The following is a 21003-nucleotide window of genomic DNA, read 5'->3' on the forward strand; positions in this document are numbered from 1 at the left end:
AAGTCAGTGCCCATAGCAGAGCAGACATACAAGACACGTGTGAGAGAAGACGCGACTATGGCCGATGTTCAGGGCATGTTGGAAATATATGAAAGAAAAGCAGAAGAGACGGGAGAATCTGCGAGATGAAGCAACAAGGGAATATTCGATCCTGTGGTCGGAGGAAACCAGGGAATGTGTCTCTAGGGAAAACTGAAATTAAGAGCCTCTTCAGCTGAGCTCTGGGTGACAGGAGCTGGTGGGGACAAGCAAAGGAACTGCGTCCTGCTGTTTGTCTTCTGCTGTGTCTGAGGAAACAGTCTTGTAACTTGCCACATTAAGGCACAAGTCCACAGACAGAAGCATCAGGCTCCCAATTGGAAAGGCAGGCCCTGACAGCAGCTGCCAGTGCACAACAGGTCTGATGATAGGTGGGTTGGATCCACGGCGTATACACTGTGAAGCTGGCATAGACAGGCCCAGCAAATCTTATATGTCAGATTTAAAACTGGGAGGGCTCAAAAAATGCAAGCATGGGGAGTCAGGATCCTTTGCGCATGCAGGTCAGAGTTACCTTTACACATGTGCCATGCCCAGGGCTACTTAGCTGGGCTCCCCTTCCTGTGCTCTCCTGCTGTTGCTGGCATCAAGTGTCTTGCTGAGGAATCTGGCCTGGCCGGTGGCAAGCTGTAGTTTCCCTCATGGTCCACTGTGAGGACCTGGGGTTTCACCATGGGTGGTAGTATTTGTGATGAGTAAGGAACCTGGCAGATATGCAGAAACCAGTCCTGATGAACCAGAGCCCAAGCCACTTCACCCAGTGTAAGCAGGACTAGTTGGCCCAAGCCACCCAGTGTCCCTGCAAAGAAGACAGGCAAGACTGAAAAAGAGCTGAGGGCAAGCAGGAGGAGGCCAGACACCCAGAGAACGGCAAGTCTAAGTGCCAACAGCTGAGCCCTGAGACCTTCTGAGCACAGGCAGATACAGGTCTCGTTGCTGCACCTCTTCCTTCACTGCTTCTCCATGAATGAAGGACACTTGTTCTGGCACCAGCACAGCTAGGACCAGAAACCACAATTAGAGACCTTCCTCTGCAGGTATCCATAGGGGTCCTCTGCTCATATCTCAAAGCAGTGACATGGTGGTGGCAAGAAGGCGATCAGCTCCGGCTGTGCATAAGCATGCTGTGCAGCAGCACCTGGAAGTAAATGACAGAGTGCCCTAGGCAGGGTGGGATATGTGTATGAAGAAGGCCAGACCATGCAGTGGCCTGGCCCTGTGGAGATCCCTGTGTGTAAGGGACTTTGGGCAGGGGTACTTTGGGCATGGTAAGAGGACCATGTAACAAAGAGAGCAGATTTCCAAGGGTCCTGGGTGTGAGGTGGCCACTCTGTGGGGCTCAGCATGCCCATCCCAGTCTGACAGCCATAGCAGCTGTGGGATCTGCTGGTACTCCCATGCCTCAGGCAGCCATCACCTCCAGTGAGAAACAGGGAAATGGGAGAGGCAAATGAGAGAGAAAGGGGTAAACAGTATTTTGCTCAAACTAAAGTGGTAAATGTTCTTGCTCAGCAGTTGTTCTCAACCACCCCAGTGTCCCAAGCTAAGCTCCCTTCAGAAGAAGCTTGTCTACACAGAAACTGACCCAAGCCAGCATCTTCTGTAAGAGAGAGCAAAGAGAAGATCAGGATGGGAGAGCAGACAAATTTATCCCTTTTCAGGCTGTGTTCCTCAGATTTTGTTGCTCATCCTCAGTTCAGCCCAAGGGAATAGTCACCAATGGTATTTTCCTCACCTTGTACAGTTCAGGAAGACAGCATTTGGGTCTCAAGCCTTTGGTGATTCCTCTGAGGGTGGATGTATACTTTCCCAAAACAAGGATTCTTCCTCCCTAGGAAAGCAAAGCCAGCAGTCCAAATCAGAGTTAGAGAATCAAATATATTTACATAAACTACATAACACCTTATAATAATAAAACAAATAATGAATGCAATTTATGATTGGGTAAGTTATAATAATAAAATATGAACTATTTATGCAAACCAAAATTCTTCACCTCCCAGAGGCAAGTATTTAGTGCATGGAGAAAATCTTTTGAGGTGCACAATGGGGCTGACAGCGAGCAGCAGCTCCACACCTTTCCCCAGGAAGGTATAAGAGGAGGATAGGCCAGAAAATCTGGAAGCACATCAAGAAGTTTTCCCAGATGTTAGTGTGGGTTACTGTGCCCTGGCTATTATCCCCAGCTCCCGGCAGAGTTGCTGGTCACCATGCCCCAATATGCAGGTTATTGTTTCCAGTTTCTGTTGTGCATTACTGTGCTTTGCTGCCGCAGTCGCTTCTTCCCCCCTCCCACATGAATTGCTGCAGAGTAAGGAGAAAGGCAGCAGCCCAGAAGTGGGCAAAATAAAAGGCAGACAAGGAGCCTTGTGGCCTGCCTGCTTTCTTTTTCTTCTCTCTCTAAGCCAGAAAGTTCCTCAGCATGAGCAAGCCAAAATGTCACTTGGCACCAGTACCAAAAATAAATGTCAGTATTTTCCCTGGCAGTTAGAAACAAAATGTTTCCAAGTGTTCAAGGAGATTTTTCTCTTGCATGAGGATGGCCTCCCAGTTGTGTAGGTTCCTCACCAGTCACCCTTTCTGCTGGCTGTGCATCCCTCCCTGTCCTTATCTCGATTCCCAAGCCTTTTCTTTATTTTCTCCTTCCCAGTGCTGGGGGGGGGGAAGGGAGCATTGAGCAGCTGCATGGTGCTGAGTTGCCCTCTGAGCTCAAATCATGGCAGTAGGTGAGCGGGGTTTTCCTCCTCTGCTCTTGCAGCAGGGGAGCCCTGAGAACTGCCCTGATGCTGGGGGTAAAGGTGCTGCCTGGTACGTGCTCCCCACGGGGTGCTGAACGCAGGAGTGTGCATGCAGACAGGGAAGGGCAGGCGCAGCAATGTCGCCTGCTTCATAAAGCCACCCCGAGCTCCTTGGTCACTATGGGGTACACTTACACAAACTACAGCAGGCTAATGTGATTCAGACTAATCAGAGGAGACAATTTACAGTCCTGTGTCTTTTGAATGCTGCAGAAAGAAAGAAAAGCCTTATGGCAAGTTGGAGCAGCCTGTGAAGTGTAGCAGGATAAATACCTCCTTGCAGGCAGCAGTCGAAACAAAAACAGGATCAGCAGCTGCTTTCCCCACCTCACAACTTGTCCAGCCTACTCCAGGTTGAGCTCCAGGCTGCTGCCAGGTTCTTTTGCTTTGCAGGAAAATGCTTAACAGTTTCATCAATGGAGATCACTGGACAGCATCCTTTGGAGACACACAGGGATTTCAGGAACCAGTAGCAGTTATGGAAGGGCCATGACATGACTATTACTTCTCATCATCGATACAGATGTACAGAGCTTTGAAGTACACACTATTTTTAGGTATCTGGATGTATTCCTGATGAAGATTCAGCTTTCAACCACTACAGTAATTCTTCTGTTTTGATATCTTTATTTTTTCTCAACATTATTGTTATTTGATCTTACATTTGTTTCCAAGAACTCTGTCTAGGAATATCATAGTAAACATAACAGTATCTTCAGCAAAGAAAGTAATTCATGTATCTCATCCTGGATCATTTTTTTCTGTGTAGTTTAATACAGAGAGCAAACTAAACCAATCATGGATATAGGCTGTGGATGAACCTTAGCTACCAAATTTTATTTCAGAATAATATTGGTAGGAAATTGAGATTATCACAGGAAAAGGATGTGACATTTTACTGGTGCCCATGGGAAATGCTGATCACCTACATGCCTCAGTAATCCAGCGTATGTGTGATAGCTCTTGAGTAATTCTGAGTATTCCCTTTGCAGTCTAATCTTTTTCAGCCAAAAGCAGAATCCAAGTCCATATGTACAATTTCCACAGTAACAACTGCAACAAATCAGATGTTTTAGCATATGCTTAGAAGGAGTCTTCTCAGTCTGGTGGAAAGGAGAAATATCAGAGAGAAAGGTCATATCACCCACCAGTGGACAACAGTTACTTGGCTGGTATGAGGCTAGTGCTCCCTCTGTGATCAGCAGATCTATGCAGATAGCAATTAGTGTGGTCAGAATTTTCTTAATATCTGGGAAGAAATGCTAACTATCAAAGAGAGAAAATTTTCTGTCCTATATGGAGAAATATTTCTTCTCATTATGTACGCTACTCAGCACTGGGGTGATGAATAGCAGGCTTGCTTAGTAGAAGTCAGATGAGAAGAGTCTTCTATGCTTGCGAGTAGCTTAAGTCTTTTTAATGAACTGTTGACTGACCTCTTTGCTTCAGAAAACAGTAAACAAAGTCACCTTTCATTTGTTGGCTCTTACATCTGGAGTTGAGAGGTGACAAATGACATCTTGTAACTTGCAAGATGCAAGGTTTGCAACTTGCAGATTTCCATGCAAAGACTGTGAAACACAGCCTTTGAGTTGTTTTACACAAGGAGGACTTCACTGTGTTACGTGAGACTGTCTCCATGATGCAACGTGACATTTTCAAAACTGGGAAGAGTTATACAAAATTACATGCTCCTCTAGAGTCTGAGTTAGTTTCAAGCCGCAGTTTACCTTGGAGCCTTGTACTAACTCCACATATGGAAGCTATGGAGTTACGCTTCCTATCTCTGCAGCAATCCTACCAATAGCTACTACTTGCAAGCAGATGAGATTTTAATTTCTCTCAGTGCTACTCACTATTGCACATTCAGCTAAGACAAGCAGTCTTTGCAGCTGTCATAACTTTCATTCCACAATGAAACTGAGGAGACGTTTGTTAAGCATCAAACTCCAGTGCTTGGGACAACTAACATCTTGGCAAGTCTCCTGCAGCAATATCTGGTGGACAGTCATTAGTATATCAAATTATGCATGCTTGCAATTTGATCTTGACCAACGCAATTTCCTTTCCTTCTTTAGGAATTCTTTCACTGCCTTTATGCCCAAGGGATAGATGGAGAAGATAGCTGTACACAAACTGCTTCAGCTGTGAAGCTAATACTGAAAAGATAATTCTACTTCTGTTTATAGTGATACTCTGCTCTACAAAGCCTATCTTAACATTCTGTGAAATTCAGCATTAAAAAACCCACAGGAAAATGTACTGGCCCTTTTTATAGTTTATGGCCTATATGAGAGACAATGGCTTATCTGTGGCAGAGAGGCAATATGACACGCAGAGCGTTGTCATTTGGTAGGATTTGCATCCTATAATTTAGCACTATTTAAGCATTTAAGAAAGCAGATTTGAATTAGCTGACTGTGGAAATTTATATCTTAACTCTATAAGCAATTTCAAGGGGCAGGAGAGCACACAGACAGGTTTGCCTCTGTCCCAAGTTACAGAGCACTTTAGAGTTCAGATTATACAGGCCAGGGTAATCTTATTAAATCAAAAAAAGGAAACTTCTAAGGAAGCAAGTAGAGCTTTATTTTCAATAAAAACATTCTGCTTTAGATTATTAGTCATACTTGTATGATATCTGTAGAAATATTTTTTTAGGTATTTGGGAAATTTGACATCTTTTGGGAAGTTTAACATCTCTGTTGTTTTCGGCAGACCTTTGTTAAGTCAAAGTCATTCATCTCAGAGACAAAATTTTTCCTGTGTTCTGTGAATTTCTGTGTGAGATTCATTGAAATGGCAACATTTCTCTTGTTCATTTCTTCAGGAAAGGCCAAGGCAGTCTGCCAATATAGTAGTTGGACAACATCATCGTTTTAAGGACCTGAGTTCTCACTGACACTAAAACAGTAACAGGCAATGGAGCATTAGAAGAAACTGTACAGCAAAAGCAGGATGAAATTTCTGGATCAGATTTAATAGAGAAGAGGGATAGGAAGGTTTAGTAAGGTAGAGGAAACAAAACCTGATTTCTAATAATCAGTCTTCCAGCTCCAAGATCTGGATCAAATCACTCCTACTTATGCCTGACATCATACCTCCACTCAAAAGTTGACAAAATAAATGCCTGCAATGACAGCATGTGTTACTGAATAAAAGGCAAGAATCTGTGCTTTTCTATACATGTCGCAGAAGGCTACTGTCCTCTAGTTTTTTCTCCCTAGAAAACAAGCTAGGACATCTGATTCCCTGTGCCCTAGTCATTAGTGTCATTTAAGCTACAGCATCAGTTCCTGATACATTAGAAAACGGCAGATTTAAGACTCTCTGGGTAATCTTCTTTTGTCCCTGCCCATGTGCATATGTTTTCTTACAAACCCTTCCATGATACAGCCATATTTTAGACTTTCCCACAGGATGCATGCCTCATTCTGTACAACACAGGATAATCACACCCAGTGGCAGAAATAAATTAGCATAGCAATCTTAATCTGGTATTTCCTAATTTTCCTAATTTCCTCATCCTTCAATGTTCAGCTGCGCTAATCTAAACAATGCTCTTTTAACGTAATTTTTTAATGTTATTTAAATATATGTATGTGCATTTGTGTATCTCTCCATCTATCTGGATCTGTTAATGTATTGGTAAACACAAAAGAAAAAGATAAAAGTTGTTTGTTTTTAATTCTTTCGGAACCGTTTGATCTCTCCTCGCTTGTTTTAGCAGCTGCCTGACTGTTTTTCTTCGTATGTAAACTTCAAAGTCAATCAGAGGTCAAAACTCTGGACAAAGACAGAATAACGAAAACAATGGTGACTGGCGTATGTGATGGGAAGAAGCGGAGGAACTGGGTTGTAGAATATTGCCTGTTTCTGGACTCGGCGGGGGGGAAATTATCTACCTCTTGGACATAACTTTTCTTGATCTGAGCATTTGATGTAGTTGTCAAGGCCTGTATACTTGCCTGGAAATGTATCTCACAGAGAAATGAAGGGTACAGTCATGTACTGGAGAACTTGACATTCTCTGGCTATTCTTGGTTCAAGCAATCTGGAAATAGCTTAATGGATTACTGTAAAAATGCTGGAGAAAAACAGCCTTTTACTGCTTTCTGTTGAATGCAGAGGGCTTCAGGGGTGGGTATAAGTTTTGATTTCCAACTTGCTATTTGCTATTTCTGGTTGTAGGAAAATCAAAGGAAAGGCAAACCCCAGAGAGGCAGCTTCTGTAGCAGAGTAACGTGGAGCATTTTCTGTAGGCATGTGCAGTCATGGTACGGGATGTGTCTTGAGTTCAAGCTTTGTTTTTTTTCCTTCGGGAGAACATCTGCCTTTCCCTCCTCCATCCGTCTGCGGAATCAGGCCCCTGCTTGTGCAGAGCCCGGCAAAGGGCCACGAGCAAGAGAGAGTCCCCGAGGCAGGGGGTTGTAGCAATGCAACTTGCCTGGCAGCTGGTAAAACAGCCTACAGAAATTGGGAACACCTTAGTGATTCACACATCCTCGCAGCAGCTCCTGCCAGCGGAGCTGCTGGAGAGGCCCCAGCAGAGGCAGAGGTGGATTTCATCCTAGAGAGAGAGAGAGAGAGAGAGAGACAGACTTATATATAAGGCCATGGCAAATCCTCAGATTTTGTGTGGAGATTGTGGGAATTTGATTTGGGACTGATATGGGAAAAATGACCTACAAGTATCATCTGTTCTGCAAAAAATAGTCTTTTCCAGTTTAACCAACAAAGAGGATGGAAATGGGACCAGTGTCACCCTGTCTGTGGAGTGCAACTCCCTCAGTCTTCCTTGCTTTCATAAGTTGTGGACACCTTCTGCTTTTCCTACAGAAGGTTTCAAAATATGTGATCTGTATCATATGGGCCAGAACCAGGCATCCTGGAAGGCATAAATATAGGAGGACCCTTGTTAGTGTAAATCATGACCAATATTTCTGGGAGTCTGAAAATGCCAAAGCAAACCTGATGACCCTTCTGCAGGGTACTGGTGTCAAAAACATCAATTACAATATAATTTAAATTATTTCAAGTATTTCCCTCAAAGATATTAGCTTGTATCTGCCCAGGTTCTAGTTAAACTAAAATCCAGGCTGTGAACCCTGGGGCTGTGAGCTGTGCTGAGCGACGCTGCTCTTGGAGTCTCAGGGAAGACACTTTCTTGCTCAGGGAAGCAGATGAGCTTTTCTCAGCTGCATGAATAACAGGGAGAGGTGTAGCCTGCCTCTGGGTGGGAAAGAAGCTGTAACTGGGCTTCCTTGTGGCTTGTGGGATGGTAAATGACTATAAGAGTAACAGGAGGAAATGTTACAGGCCTGCCTGGCTGGCGTGATAGGAAGAGCACACCTTTCTCCTACTATGGGCTTCCCTGAAAGGACTAAGAAGAGTTTCAGACTTGAAACTGCTCCTAATTCAAGGAATATATTTAACATGTGGCTTACTGTCCCTTGCTAACATGACTAGAAGCAAAATAATTCTCTGCAACTTTTCTTTCAGCAACCATTTCTACACAGTTGAAGGCCATTTAACATCATGCTTTCCCTTAATTAGCTTTCTACCAGTTTTTGTTTTAGCTGAGAGTGTTAATTTTCACATCAGTTTCAATGAGTTTTCCAAGAATTAAAACTTTACTTACTTTCTCTTTAGTGACTATTCATCACAAATCTGCCTAATCTTTACCATTAACACCAAAGTGAAGAAGAAGAAAAAAAAAAAACAGCAGGAAGTTGGTGTGAGAAAAGAAAGAAAAAGTGTGAAGTATCTCTGGGAAAAGCCACATAGGAAAGCCATATAAGTGCTGTAAAGAGAAGCTAAAGGGATGCAGGAGAGACCAGCTGGGAAACAAAAATGGAGAGGCTGCTGGAGAAAAGCAGGCTGTGGGAGGAAGGGGAAGCGGGAGCAGAAATAGGAGCTGGGAGATTATGTTTGGTCTTTAAGCAGAGGGTGAGGAGCTTGAAGTAAGGAGTTAAGAGGCAGGAAGGAAGCCAGTGAAGGCAAATAAAGAGTGGAGGGCGATATAGTTTATATAGTGAGAAAAAGATTACTTGAGCGGTAGAGCTGAGCATCGTGTCCTGGTGGTCTGCATAAAGTATAATCAGCTTGAAGCAGTAGTCGTGATTCTTCAGGAGACGACCTAGAAAAGAATATGTGGCTTAGTTTTCATCCTTTTTTAACCCAGGGTCTCTCCATATAAAGGATGAGCATTGTGTTGCCCTGAGCACTAAGTGGAGTGTATTGTGTTTTGTGCATTGTCATTGATTCTAAATGCCTTTTGTGTTTTGGGGCTCTGAAAACAAAGGTCAAGTACTAGCAAATTCTGTTTTCTGTGAGAGATTTAATTAAATCCTAAGGATAAAGGCAGACTACTAGAAACAGCTATTGAGTGTGGAAGATGTGTAAATTTGCATTACCATTTCTCAATATAAGTTTGTACATAGCTTTGTAATTTGTTTTTTGAGCAATGACAGGTGAATAAACATTAAAAAAATCAAGATAAGTCTTACAGATGTTATTTTCTGCATGTAAGGTAATTGTCCAATACAGGCTTGGAAAGAGATGCTAGGAGACAGAGTGAGGAAGCACATGAGGTAGGATGGTACAATTTCTGAATATAGTTTTGGTCCTAGTAATTTAGTGAGTGTAAATTGTAGGGCTTGAAATGGACTGGGATGCCTAAGATATTTTTATCCTTTATGGACAATAGCAGCAAACCAGAGGGTTTCAGCAATTAATATAGTACACTGCTAATCACAACTTCGTCATGAATAATCTGAGTAAATTGCCCGGGTAACTGTCCTGTGGAAGGCTCAGGAGTCACTGAGTGGAAAATATTTTTCACTTGTTCAATATTGAGACATTATTGTATTAGCCTACTATGCTTTCGAGTGTTTGAATTTTGCCATACCAGCCCATTTTTTTGCTTGTTTAAATAACAAGAAATGAAAGAACAGATTAAGAAAAGCCAAGTTATTGAAACTAAATGCAGTTACTTTACTGACAGGTAGAAACCAAGAGATACCACATAGCTTCTCCACTTCAACACACACTGATGCTTCCATTTAGCAGGTGATAAAGAAGGAATTCTTGTTCAGCTGGTGATAAGGCAGCATGGATCTGCCTCTGAAGTAAAGAGGATCATCTTATAAATCTATCCATGTTATTACATGAAGTTGGGAAGATAGAGAGGATGAAGTCATACGTCTATGGGAGCAAGAAACCATCCAGTTTACCCATAGTTTTGAAACTATGTATGAATAATGCAGCTCCTTCTCCCAGCGTAGGATTCAATGTACAGGAAAAGTCTCACAGACGGTGGGTCTAAAATCAGACAAATCAGAATATGCCATAAGCGAGGAAAGGCTGGGGTCCCAGAGGTGTGGAGCAGATCATGTTCCAGTGCCCCAAGTCTCTCTGGAGGATTACCCTTCAAGAGCAGAGCTTCAACTCTCTGAAGATGTGAGGAGGAACATATTTCACAGGGGGGCAGCCCCCGTGGCAGCCAGGCCTGCATGTAGGCCTTTGGGGGTCACAATGAACCCATTACATTTTACCTGGAAGCTAATCAACAGGCAGTGCAGACCCGTTAGCCCCTCTCTGTTTCACTAAGATGTTCTCTCTAATAAATAAGCTGTTGTGCTGTGCTAGGGTGGTCTCCCATGCTTCCCACACGGCTCTGCTCTGTGCAGAGACATCTTGCAGACATCCATGCCGGCAGACATGACTCATTTTGGGGAGTCTGAGTATGGGGTTTTGCAATAGTCTGATCAGGACATGAAAAAAGACAGTAACAAAGCGAGTGCTCAGACGTACAAGGCACCCCAGCACGTACCCATAGACGCTAGAGAGGTGACTGCTGTGAAATGATCTGCCTGCTGCTGGGGCTGGGGTGGGGGGATTAAAACCTCCACCCAGATGAGAAGAATGGTGGCTAATAGCTGATCATCTCCCCCACTGCACAAGACAAATCTTTCTTTCCTAATTTTCCCATGGTGTGGCGTTACCTCCAGTACATTGCAGACGGCTCCTGCTCGGACTCGGTCCAGTCTCAACAAGCCCGAATGAAAGACTGAATTGCATGGCTCATGTCAAACGAAAGGGGGGGACTTCAAGTTGGCAAGACACAGAGTGCACACCCTTCTGGTAGGAGATGCTCTGAATGCAGGTTTGCAAAACTGATTTAAAGACGGTTGCAGTTACTGCTGTCTGAGTGATAAGACTGTGATGTTTCAGTGCCTTTTGGGAATGAGTCAAGGAAATAGTAACAGCTAACCAAAAATACTCATGTGGTCATCAAATAGTAGAAATATTGGCCACAAGACATTCTTGCCATATTTACCCGCGGTGCAGATAACATCAGTGACCACTGACTGTTATAATTGCATGATTTTTTATAATTGGATGGATTTCTATTTGCAATTCCTATATTCAAATTACTGAAACTACAAGTACCATCTCCAAACTATTACAGAGTCCGGGCTTGTTTTAGTGAAAAAAGTCTTGTGTTTTGAAGTAGTTTCCAGCACTGCTTTGTGCTGGCCATGCCATCATTTTATACTCCTATGAAGGTAGGAGCATCATGCTGCCTGCGCCGTAAAATGCCCACAGCAATTCAGACCACGTCCACACTGTGTTCGACAGATGTGATGGCGTAATCCATCTGGCTGAGGAACAGCTGCACGAAGCTGCGGCAACATGGGCTTCAGGGCCTGGGCAAGTAACATGATGGTTAGTGGAGGCTCATTTTGCCACTGTGGATACATCAGCTAGCCGGCTAGAAACGGGCAAGTCTGAAGATGCAGAGTTGTACATCCCTTTTCTACACGCCCATTAACAGGCAAAAGGACAAACTTCTGGTCTTACAACCTGGGGCTAGTAGGCAGCTCAGGTTTGGGGTAAGAGGGTGCAACTGCTGCGACTTCAGCCAGCTGGATTACACCATCATGTCTGCCAGCATGCTGTGGACATGGTCTGAGTCGCTGAGGGCATTTTATAGTGCAGGCAGTATTATGTTGCCACCTTCATAGGAGTATAAAATGATGGTATGGCCACCACAAAAGAGTACTGGGAACTACATAAAATTAGGTAAACAAAAGATATTTTCATTAAAACAAACCCAAACTCCATAGTAATTTGGACATAGCACTTGTAGTTTCAATAATTTGTTTAAAAGCACTTACTCTGCTTCTGAATTATTCCATAGTTTCACAAAAGTTTGGTGTACAAAGAGGGGTGATTGCAGAGGTGTAATAATGTAACTCTTTACAAACACTGCTTTTGCATATGCATTTTCACAGCTATGTTTTCATTTTATGAGACTCTTGAGGGACAGCTTTGCTCGCCACGCTACCTTTTGTTTCTATGGTAAAGGTGCTAGAACACTGTCAGGAAGCAATTTTGCAAGCATTCATACAGCCACGGGCCATGAATGAGTCAATCACCTTGTACTTTTTTTAATGCAGTGCTTTACAGAGCGGCCTCATCTGTTCTTATGGTGCACTATGATATGTTAGGAGTGTCACTACAAATCTCCTGTAAAGGGCAAACATGAATTTTCAGGAGGTGGCAGCACAAGGCTTGGACACAGGATTTTAAATGTAATTCTGACCTTTAAAAATCCTCACTCTGACACAGTCACTCCAGAAAGAAGAGATTACAGATGAAATGTAAGACACACGAAACCAAGCTCATATAAATATTTTAGACTGTTTCTAAGGAATTTTTTTTTCTTTCTACTTGCTTCCTCCTTATTTCCAAGCTCACAATAATGCCTTTCATCCACACACCCATCCACCCCACATACTCAATGCACAGTTACGCTTAGAGGGAAATCCCACAGTTCATTATCAGGTCTAATAATACCCCTAACAGAGCTTGCTGTGGATTTTGCATTGTGCACAGACTGTGCTGGGTTCGCAGGTCCAGATTCTCTGCTGGGCTGAAACCCTGCTCAGTGGGGAAAGAGTTTGTCGTGCCGCTAACCATGCTGGAAGCTCTCTTAACCTGTGCCAGGCACCAGTGCTTGCTCAGAGGCAGTTGAGGATGATCCTGCCATTCTCCAGTCCTGGTGGATGAGCTGTATTTGACTCTGCAGAAGAAGTAGGCTGAATTGGTTCTTTTTTCCCCTCTGCCTAAAAACTCACCATCGAGAGGTATTACTTTGGGTGTACCACACTTCTGAAATGGATCTCAGCAAGAGACCTGTTCCCGACATTTAGTTTGTCCCTTTGTCAGGTTATTTTTGCTCTCATCAAATTAGGAGTCTGTGGGCCCTCAATTTCAGACCAGTTCAAGGCAGTACTGCTGACTTGAAGTAATCAGCATAATAATGTGGTAAAACTGATATAAAATTGCCACCTTCTGAGTATTAAGAGTTGAATTACCCAACAGACCCATACAGCATTTTGCAACAAGAAATAGGAAGTTTAGTGTCTTTTATATTTTGAGGAGGGGAGAGAAGAAAGAAATTAACCCTTTGATTCTAGACCTGAGAAAGAGCTTGCTCATACTTTCAAACATGTAGTTTTCTTTCTCTGATCACACCTATAAAACTTCCGTTTGTGGGTTTTGGGTTGTTATGACCAAATGAAAACGGAATTATAATAAAAATAAAATTTGAATCCTCTCTGTCCTCTAAGACTAGACTCTCAAAGCTTACAGGTGTGCCCTATGAGTAGTAGAGATCTACAAACATAACAACAGTGGTAGTTTGGTGTAAAATAACTGTTAGTCGATCGTCTAGTGGCATGAGATTAACAGAAGAATTTGAAAATATACTGAGTGTGAACAAAATCACTAATTCAGCTTCTGTGATTTATAAAACCCACCAAAAATTACTAAGATGGCTCATTTATAATTCCTGCAGTTGCAATGAATTTGTATTCTTTGTTGATGACTAAAGTTTTTTAAATAATTTTTTTTAATATCTGGAAGATAGTCATATGAAACACATGGGTTTTAAAAAACTGCATATTTAGTGCCATTTGAGTGCTTTAAATGTAAGACAGAAGCCATATAAAATCACATGAAGATTCATGATATAAAAGTTGTCTATAACTTGTGTTGCAAAATTTTACACTGTCAAGAACGGCAACTTCTGCCATTCTGCCCAGAGAAGGACCATATAAAGCCTGCTCCGTTTATTCCAGCAAAGTTATGAAATGTGCCATTTAGAAGTTAATTATGTGTTAAAGTCTGAAACTGTTAAATATTTCCCAGGCCCAAGATAAAAACATGGCTTTTTATGGATTTGACATGGTCTTCAGCAGAGCAAAGCATTTACAGGGAGTGTAGATATTTAGAACAACGTACATAAAACCAAAGCCAGGAGAATCAAAGCTAGTTTACTTTTAAACTCAGCCCAGTTTACTTTTAACTTTTGTCTTCAGACGAACAACTATTTGAGTAAGGACTGCAGAACTAATCCAACCACAGAAAATGTGATATGTGTATGTGGAGGAAATAGGAGCAAGGTGGAATGGGAGAAATTTGTTCTGGGAGAGAGTGCTTAGGGTTAAGAACTGGAGAAAGAAGAAGAAAAATTCTTACTCTTGTAGGTGATTCATAGCTAACAAATTAATAGCAGAGCAGAATGTCAGATTCATGATAGCTTAATCTGCAAAGAGGTCTGTAATGATGGTAATCACTCTACTTATAACGTAAATAAAAAGACACAAATAATATATTATATATGTTTTATATCCTGACAGATGATACCATCGGGAGATTCATTTTTAGCTCTTGCTTTAATATACTCCTAACTTTCTGAAACCTTAATTTTTTTCAGGCTAATTTTTTCCATGGCTTTTCTTTGACTTAGAGTTGAGTTTGTTTGGGTTTTTGAAGATTTCAGGGAAGAAGTACTTGGGCCATTTTTAAGCTCTGGGATAGTGAAAATAAAAAGCTTTTTCCCAGGGTAAAAGAAGAATTTCTGGCATCTTAACATATTTTGTACCCACCAAGTGGCTTCAGTGGGAAAATAGTATTTGCCACGGAAATTGTCCTTATTGAGGTATGAAGCTTTCAGCATTCCAGTGGAATTTTGTTTTGATTTGATTTTAAATCACTTTGTGAGCTTCTGCCATACATTGGTCACAGGCTTTTTTTCTGCACTTTAAAAGCAAAGGGAGATTGCACTGTATATGCAATCGTGGTTGATACTGGCTTGAGTCATATGGTGACCAGATATTTATCCTGTGGATTGCTATCTACCTCTGGGCTTACAGCTCCCCTCCTTTCCAGATACAGCAAAAGTTACTCTGGGAGTGCCTACACTGCGCTGTTTATACAACCATGCCCTTGTCTGCTGGCAGCAAATGCATCTGTGTTTGCACTGGAGCAGACAATCCCATCCAGTTTACTTCCTCCCTTGCAACAGTTTGTTTTCAGACCTGACCCTCTCCATCAAACGAGTCTATTGCAAAAGTTCCAAAAGGTGATTTTTTTTTTGACTATTTCTAGCTCGTTCAAGAAAATGAAACAAAGATCTGTGTGCCCCATTTCTCATTCATCACTCACCACGTGCAGGCAGCAGGAGCAGTTTCTCCCCAGGGTTCCAGTGCTGGATGCAAATAAAAGTACCACAGTGCCTGAAAATGTGCTGTGCCGTAAGAGGAAACAGTAACTGCCCTTTGTCAAGAAGCTGGGATACACTAGAACATGCCATGTCATGTGTCAGGAGCCTCACGTCTTTATTAAAGCTAGTGACAAGCAGGAAATACATACATATATGGGTATGTGTATGTGTATGTGTATGTATATGCATATGCATATGCATATGTATGTATATGTATATGTTGCACCGTTTCAGCATTTACAGATGTTTGAAAGATACTACTTTTTTTGAGTACATCCATGACAAATTTTCTTTTTGTCTGATTATATCCAAATTTGTCTTCTCTTGCTAGTAATTATTTATTGCCTAGGTCATTGTTATTCTATTCTATTCTATTCTATTTTTATACTATTCTAGTTCCTACATTTTGCCTCATCCTGGAAGAACCAACATGCCTTTTCTCAGTGTAATAAATGATATGACTAATACATCACATTTCTTTCCTTTCTCTCTCCTCTTGGTAGAGCATTTTAATGTGTTCACTACTTGGAGCACCTTGCACCTCAAGCTTACAGTCTGTAATTCCTTGGGGAGTTTTTTCAGTGTGTATCTGAGCCCCCAGGGGAGGTGAGGGGGCTTCACTGCAGTCAACAGAGTGACTGTGGCTTTAAATCAGCTGCCTACAGCCAGCAGCATTCACCACCTAATGCAGCAGAGTTTTTTTAGATTTTGCAAGTACACAGAGGTCAATGTTGGTCTGACTTTATCATTACCTCAAGTCAGTTCAGGTATGTCTGCATGAGCAGCCATCATCCCATGCCTGAAGCAGGGAGCTTCTGCAAACAGCCTTTCTCTTGCACAGATGGGCTTTAACAATGGCAAAATGTTTTGCCCAAGGACTGGATTTGTTGACCACAGTCTTCATCTCAGAGCTTCAAGCAATACCGGCCTGTGCTATTAAGTGTCCAGAGGACCAGAGCTGAGGCAGACCTGAGCCGGTTTTGTATGGCAAAGAAGGAGAGGGTGGTGGACCAAAGGCAGGCTTAATGTAATGTGATTTAACTGCTGTAGGTTTCATGTTGACTAAATAGGAAGTTGAATGTGAAGGTAGATCACACATTACTAACTTGGCCTAATATGGTGAACAGGATACAGTCTCAGTTCTGCCTTGTGTAACTCTTCTGAAGTCAGTAGTTACATCAGAAGCTTGCATATCCTAGCCTGTTCTCTCATTCTGAGAGCGTATGCCTTTTAAAGATGCACACTCAGCAACCTAAAAAAATCTAGATGGCCTTTGACTTTATTACAAGCTCTTTCACTTAATTTTCTTAGCTTTTCACAAGAGGATGGGGGTAACAGTACCTGCTCAGAGTGGGCTGAGCTAATACTTGTCGAGTATTCCACTGCTCTTGTGTTTGTGCCATTTGCTCATTTCCTGAAATGGGCACTACTGAAACCTCTTACGATGCACAGTCTTATTACTCTGATGTACAAGAATACTATCTATGTGATAAACAATATTACATGTACTTTTTATAAGTATGGTATAATGTTTTAAAGGAAGACAATGTAGTAATTCTGCAGTTTACTGACTTTCTGTGTTTAATAGGAAATTGCAATCTCTGGCAAATAATCAGCTCTTAAGTCAGTGTCAGTTTGTCTTATTTGTATCACACTAAAAGCAAGAGCATTTAAATATCTTATAAAATAGGCAAGACAACATGGATATGAGGTCTATGATTCCTGTTTTATCCAGGCTTATAAGTCCATTTGTTTACCAAGCATGGACATAAGCTCACATAGAGACACTTTCAAGCATTAGACTACATGTTTTTGAAGAAAGAAAAAATTATCTTTCAGGCTTGCATGCTTGATCAGCTCAATGTTATCAGGTCATACATATGTTGAGTAGTTTCCATTTCACTCAACAAAAGCTAACTCAATTCCAAAATATGTGACACAACAAATGGAGGAAGAAGAAATTACACATTTTTAGTTTATTTGTTATCAGGAAGAAAACCCAAACTAAAACATTGTGTTCAATGCACTGATTGGTCACTTAGAATGGAACTTCATATGATTTCTAAGTGGCCAATGCTAGAAATATGCAAGTTCCTAATCATGTAGATACAAATAGTTCATGAAAACGTGCTTCAAGATCCAAGCACGTGAATGAGCGTTCACTGGATTAGAAACTATTACATTACACTCTTGAGTTACAAGATGAGCACTCTTATCACACCACACACTTAACCCATACTTGCTTTTAAAATTAAATTTATTTTCCTTTTTGCTCTTTGTAGCCTAAGCCTCCTTTTTCATTTTCAAAGCAGTACTCAAAGTTTCCTAGACAGCTGGGTGAAGTACCTCCCACACAAATTCTATCTGAGACAGACAGACAAGCACTTTTACTGCACTACAGTCGTGAGAAAAGCCCAGTCTGACAGACGTGTTTGAAACACACCGAGTTTGCATGCAGCTGAACACATATACAGCAGCTTCCCTCGCCACAAACACTGGAAGAGGTACTCGGGTGTACTGGTCTAGAGGCAAAATCCTTCGCTAGCAAGTAAACGTGTGAGGCTGGGCCTGTCTGATGCCCAGATCTCATATTTCAGTGAATTCTCCAAGCTGCCAAGCCAATGGGATGGCGCTTTTTTCCACCTACTGTGTTGAAGCTGGGCCAAAAGAAATGTAAAAAAAAGGACTGCAAAGATGCAAAGCGCAAGTGGAGAGTAAGACGAATGTAGCTTTGTGGCAGGGAGGCCTGAAGGGGATGGAAGAAGTTTTGCATTTCCAAGAGTACCTATATGTTTTCCCATAAGCATTAGATAAAACACACAAGCGGCATCAGGAGCACCGCACAGGACTTGTGTCACAACAGGGTGATCCTGCCCACTGAGCTGCAGATTCATGCTTCCTCTTCCTTACTCTATTACAGGCCTCATGAATTTTGCATCCTTTACAGCTAGGTGCTTTGAATCACCCTGCTGAGCCCTGGCATCATCCCTGTATATGTTTTAATGCCTAAAACAGGTGCCCAAGAGCACTGCAAATCAGGCTCCGTATCTCTAATGACAATTTGCTTCTTGTTTAATATGAGGACTATAAGAAGCGTTTTCTTTGTATTTTAGGAATTACTTGCTGCATCACATATGAAATGATCCCAAACCTACACCTTCTAGCTTGTGGAGTACACAAGATGTTCTCTTTGGACTGTGGTTGTTGAAATGGAACATCTGCATTTCAAGAGCGACCAAACCCTTCGAATCAAAGGGCTGTGGTAATAGCCAGCACAAAACGAGTGAAAGTAAACATGCGTGTAATGTTGTTGTAGCATGTATTTTTGCTTTAACCGTATATACTTCTCATTAGAAAACAAAAACAAAGATGCAGGCAGCTGTGGACAAGAAAAAGCTAAATGCAGAATTCTGTTTCTTTTTTTTTTTTTTTTTTTTTTTTTCTCTGAATAAAACAAGATAGCAAGTAGTGAATATCCAATATTGAATAGCTCAAATACCCTAGCACTTGGCAATAGATCATTTGTTTCTTAACCATGACTTTGAAAATAACTCATAGTGCTAGTGATTCAGGTTTGTTACTGGCAACTGTTCAATGATCAGAGATTAAGGACTTGACATTCTCCACATAATTTTTAGTAATCTTTGTAAAAATGCCATTGCCATTTCTAGAACTGTAAGGGGAAGTCACAAGAACTGAACCGGTACAGCAGCCTCTGTCCGAAATTATTTGAAAACATTACATTACTGGAGTTTCCTTATTTGAAGAAATGGTCCCTGCTGGAGTTTGAGAGTAAGGTTTAAACTGGAAACACCAAGACATACTGCACGGGTTACACGTTTAGTGCTGTATCTCTCTATTCTTCCTGAGTTAGGTGTGCTACCTTGCACAGGACATAAGCTGGAATGCTCAGGACTTGCGGTGCTGGGGCAGGCAGCCTCTCCTTCCCGGGGCACACAGGATCGCAGAGTGCTGAGGTTGGAAGGGACCTCTGGAGGTCAAGTTCTCCAGCCCCCCTGCTCAAGCAGGGCCATCTGCACTCGGCTGCCCGGGGCGCTGTCCGGCCGGCTTTTGAAGATCTCCACGGATGGAGAGCCCAGAAGCTCCCTGGGCACCCTGAGCTGGGTGACCCTCGCAGGCACCTGCAGCGAGCCGAGGCCCGTGGAGCGCGAAGCTGACGGCAGAGCCGGGCCCGCCGCGGTGGCGGGGCAGGGGGGACCCGTCCGCGCAGCTGCCCGCAGAGGAAGGAGCGGGCAGCTCTGAGGCGCCTGCGGACAGCCGGGGCGGCAACGTCCTCCCGCGGCGCTGCCCGACCCCCGTCTCCCACGGCCGCGTTCCCCAGAGCTGGCCCGTCGGCTCCGCGCACACCTCCGCCTGCGCGCAACGCCCGCCGGAGCCGCCACGAGGGGCGGGGAGGGTGCGGGGACACACACAAACACCACAGAGACAACGGGGACGCGGGACGCGGGGCGCGTTGGCCCCCGCCGCGCTGTCAAACCCGCCCACAGAGGGGCCGCGACCCGTTCCCAACGCGCCCCCCCGCCCCGGCAGCCCCTCCCGCCCCTTCCTCCCCGGGGCTCGCGGGTGCGGCGCGCGCGCGCCCCCTCCGACCGTTGAGCGGCGGCGGGTGAAAGCGGAGGTGGGGGGGCCAGAGAGGAGTGGCGGGCGCGCGCCCCCGCCTCGCGCGCATACCTCCCGCCTCCTCCCCCTGCCCCTCCCTGCCCGGACCGGGGCCGTTCGCTCTGCGCATGCGCTCTGCGCATCCGTCCCAGCCGCTCCCCCCCTCGACTGTTCAAACAGGAAGGCGGACATGTTGGTGTCTCTCGCAGGTTTCCTCACAGCCGCCGCCGCCGGACCTTACGCTCTCCCCTCCCCTTAAGCTACCTCCTTCCCTCCTCCTTCTCACGCTGCAACCTCGGGTCGGTCCTGAAGTGGTCTGGGCTGCCGTCCCGTACGTGAGGCGGAGGAACAGGGCGGGGGGGAGCGGAGCCGGCGTTGGCAGCGGCGGGAGGCAGCGAGGAGCCGCCGGCGGCCGCACAGTGAGGAGGAGGGAGGAAGAAAGATGCTGTTGCCGTCGCTCCGCCGCTGAAGTGACTCGTCCTCTGCCCGCGGGGGGCACTCGCCGCGGGGTCCGGGGCGGCCTGTGCGCGCAGCTGGCAGCCCTGCGCCCGCTCGGAGAGGAGAGGGGCAGCCTCATCCCCCAGCCCGCCCCGGGCTGCCTCGCCCTGTGCCCATGGAAGCGCCAGCCCCACGGCGCTGAGACACCGCCGAGAGGATTTTCCTTTTTTTTTTTTTTTCTCTCATTTCTGCCTTCTTGGTGTGCTTGCAGGCTTCCGCCCCCCCCCGCTTTTTTTTTTTTTTTTTTCCCCTCTGTTGTTGTTGCCTCTTCTGATTTTCCGGAAAGCTGCGCTTCGGAACCTGGCACCGACCCGCCGCCGCTCCTGCAGGACGAGGAGGAGGAACCGCTACGCTGGCTCCCAGGGCGGCTTCCCCGGCTGGGAAAATGCGGTTGCCGAGACGCTGGGGCCCGAGTAGAGGAGGGAGGGAGAGGAAACCTGCTCCTGCGGAGTTGTGAGCAGCCCAGGAAAG

At 44.2% G+C, this 21003-nt stretch overlaps 1 long non-coding RNA gene across 1 annotated transcript; it reads right to left on the reverse strand.

Moving 5' to 3' along the window:
• Positions 1–5406: 5406 nt before the first annotated feature.
• LOC141933227 (uncharacterized) lies at positions 5407–9006 on the reverse strand. Its single transcript, XR_012626043.1, has 2 exons — positions 8888–9006; positions 5407–7407 (listed from the first exon to the last, which is right to left on the reverse strand). It is a non-coding gene; the product is annotated as an uncharacterized LOC141933227 (long non-coding RNA).
• Positions 9007–21003: the final 11997 nt, after the last annotated feature.

The sequence above is a fragment of the Strix aluco genome, chromosome 1 (assembly GCF_031877795.1).
Source record: "Strix aluco isolate bStrAlu1 chromosome 1, bStrAlu1.hap1, whole genome shotgun sequence".
In the NCBI taxonomy this organism is placed as follows: Eukaryota; Metazoa; Chordata; class Aves; order Strigiformes; family Strigidae; genus Strix; species Strix aluco.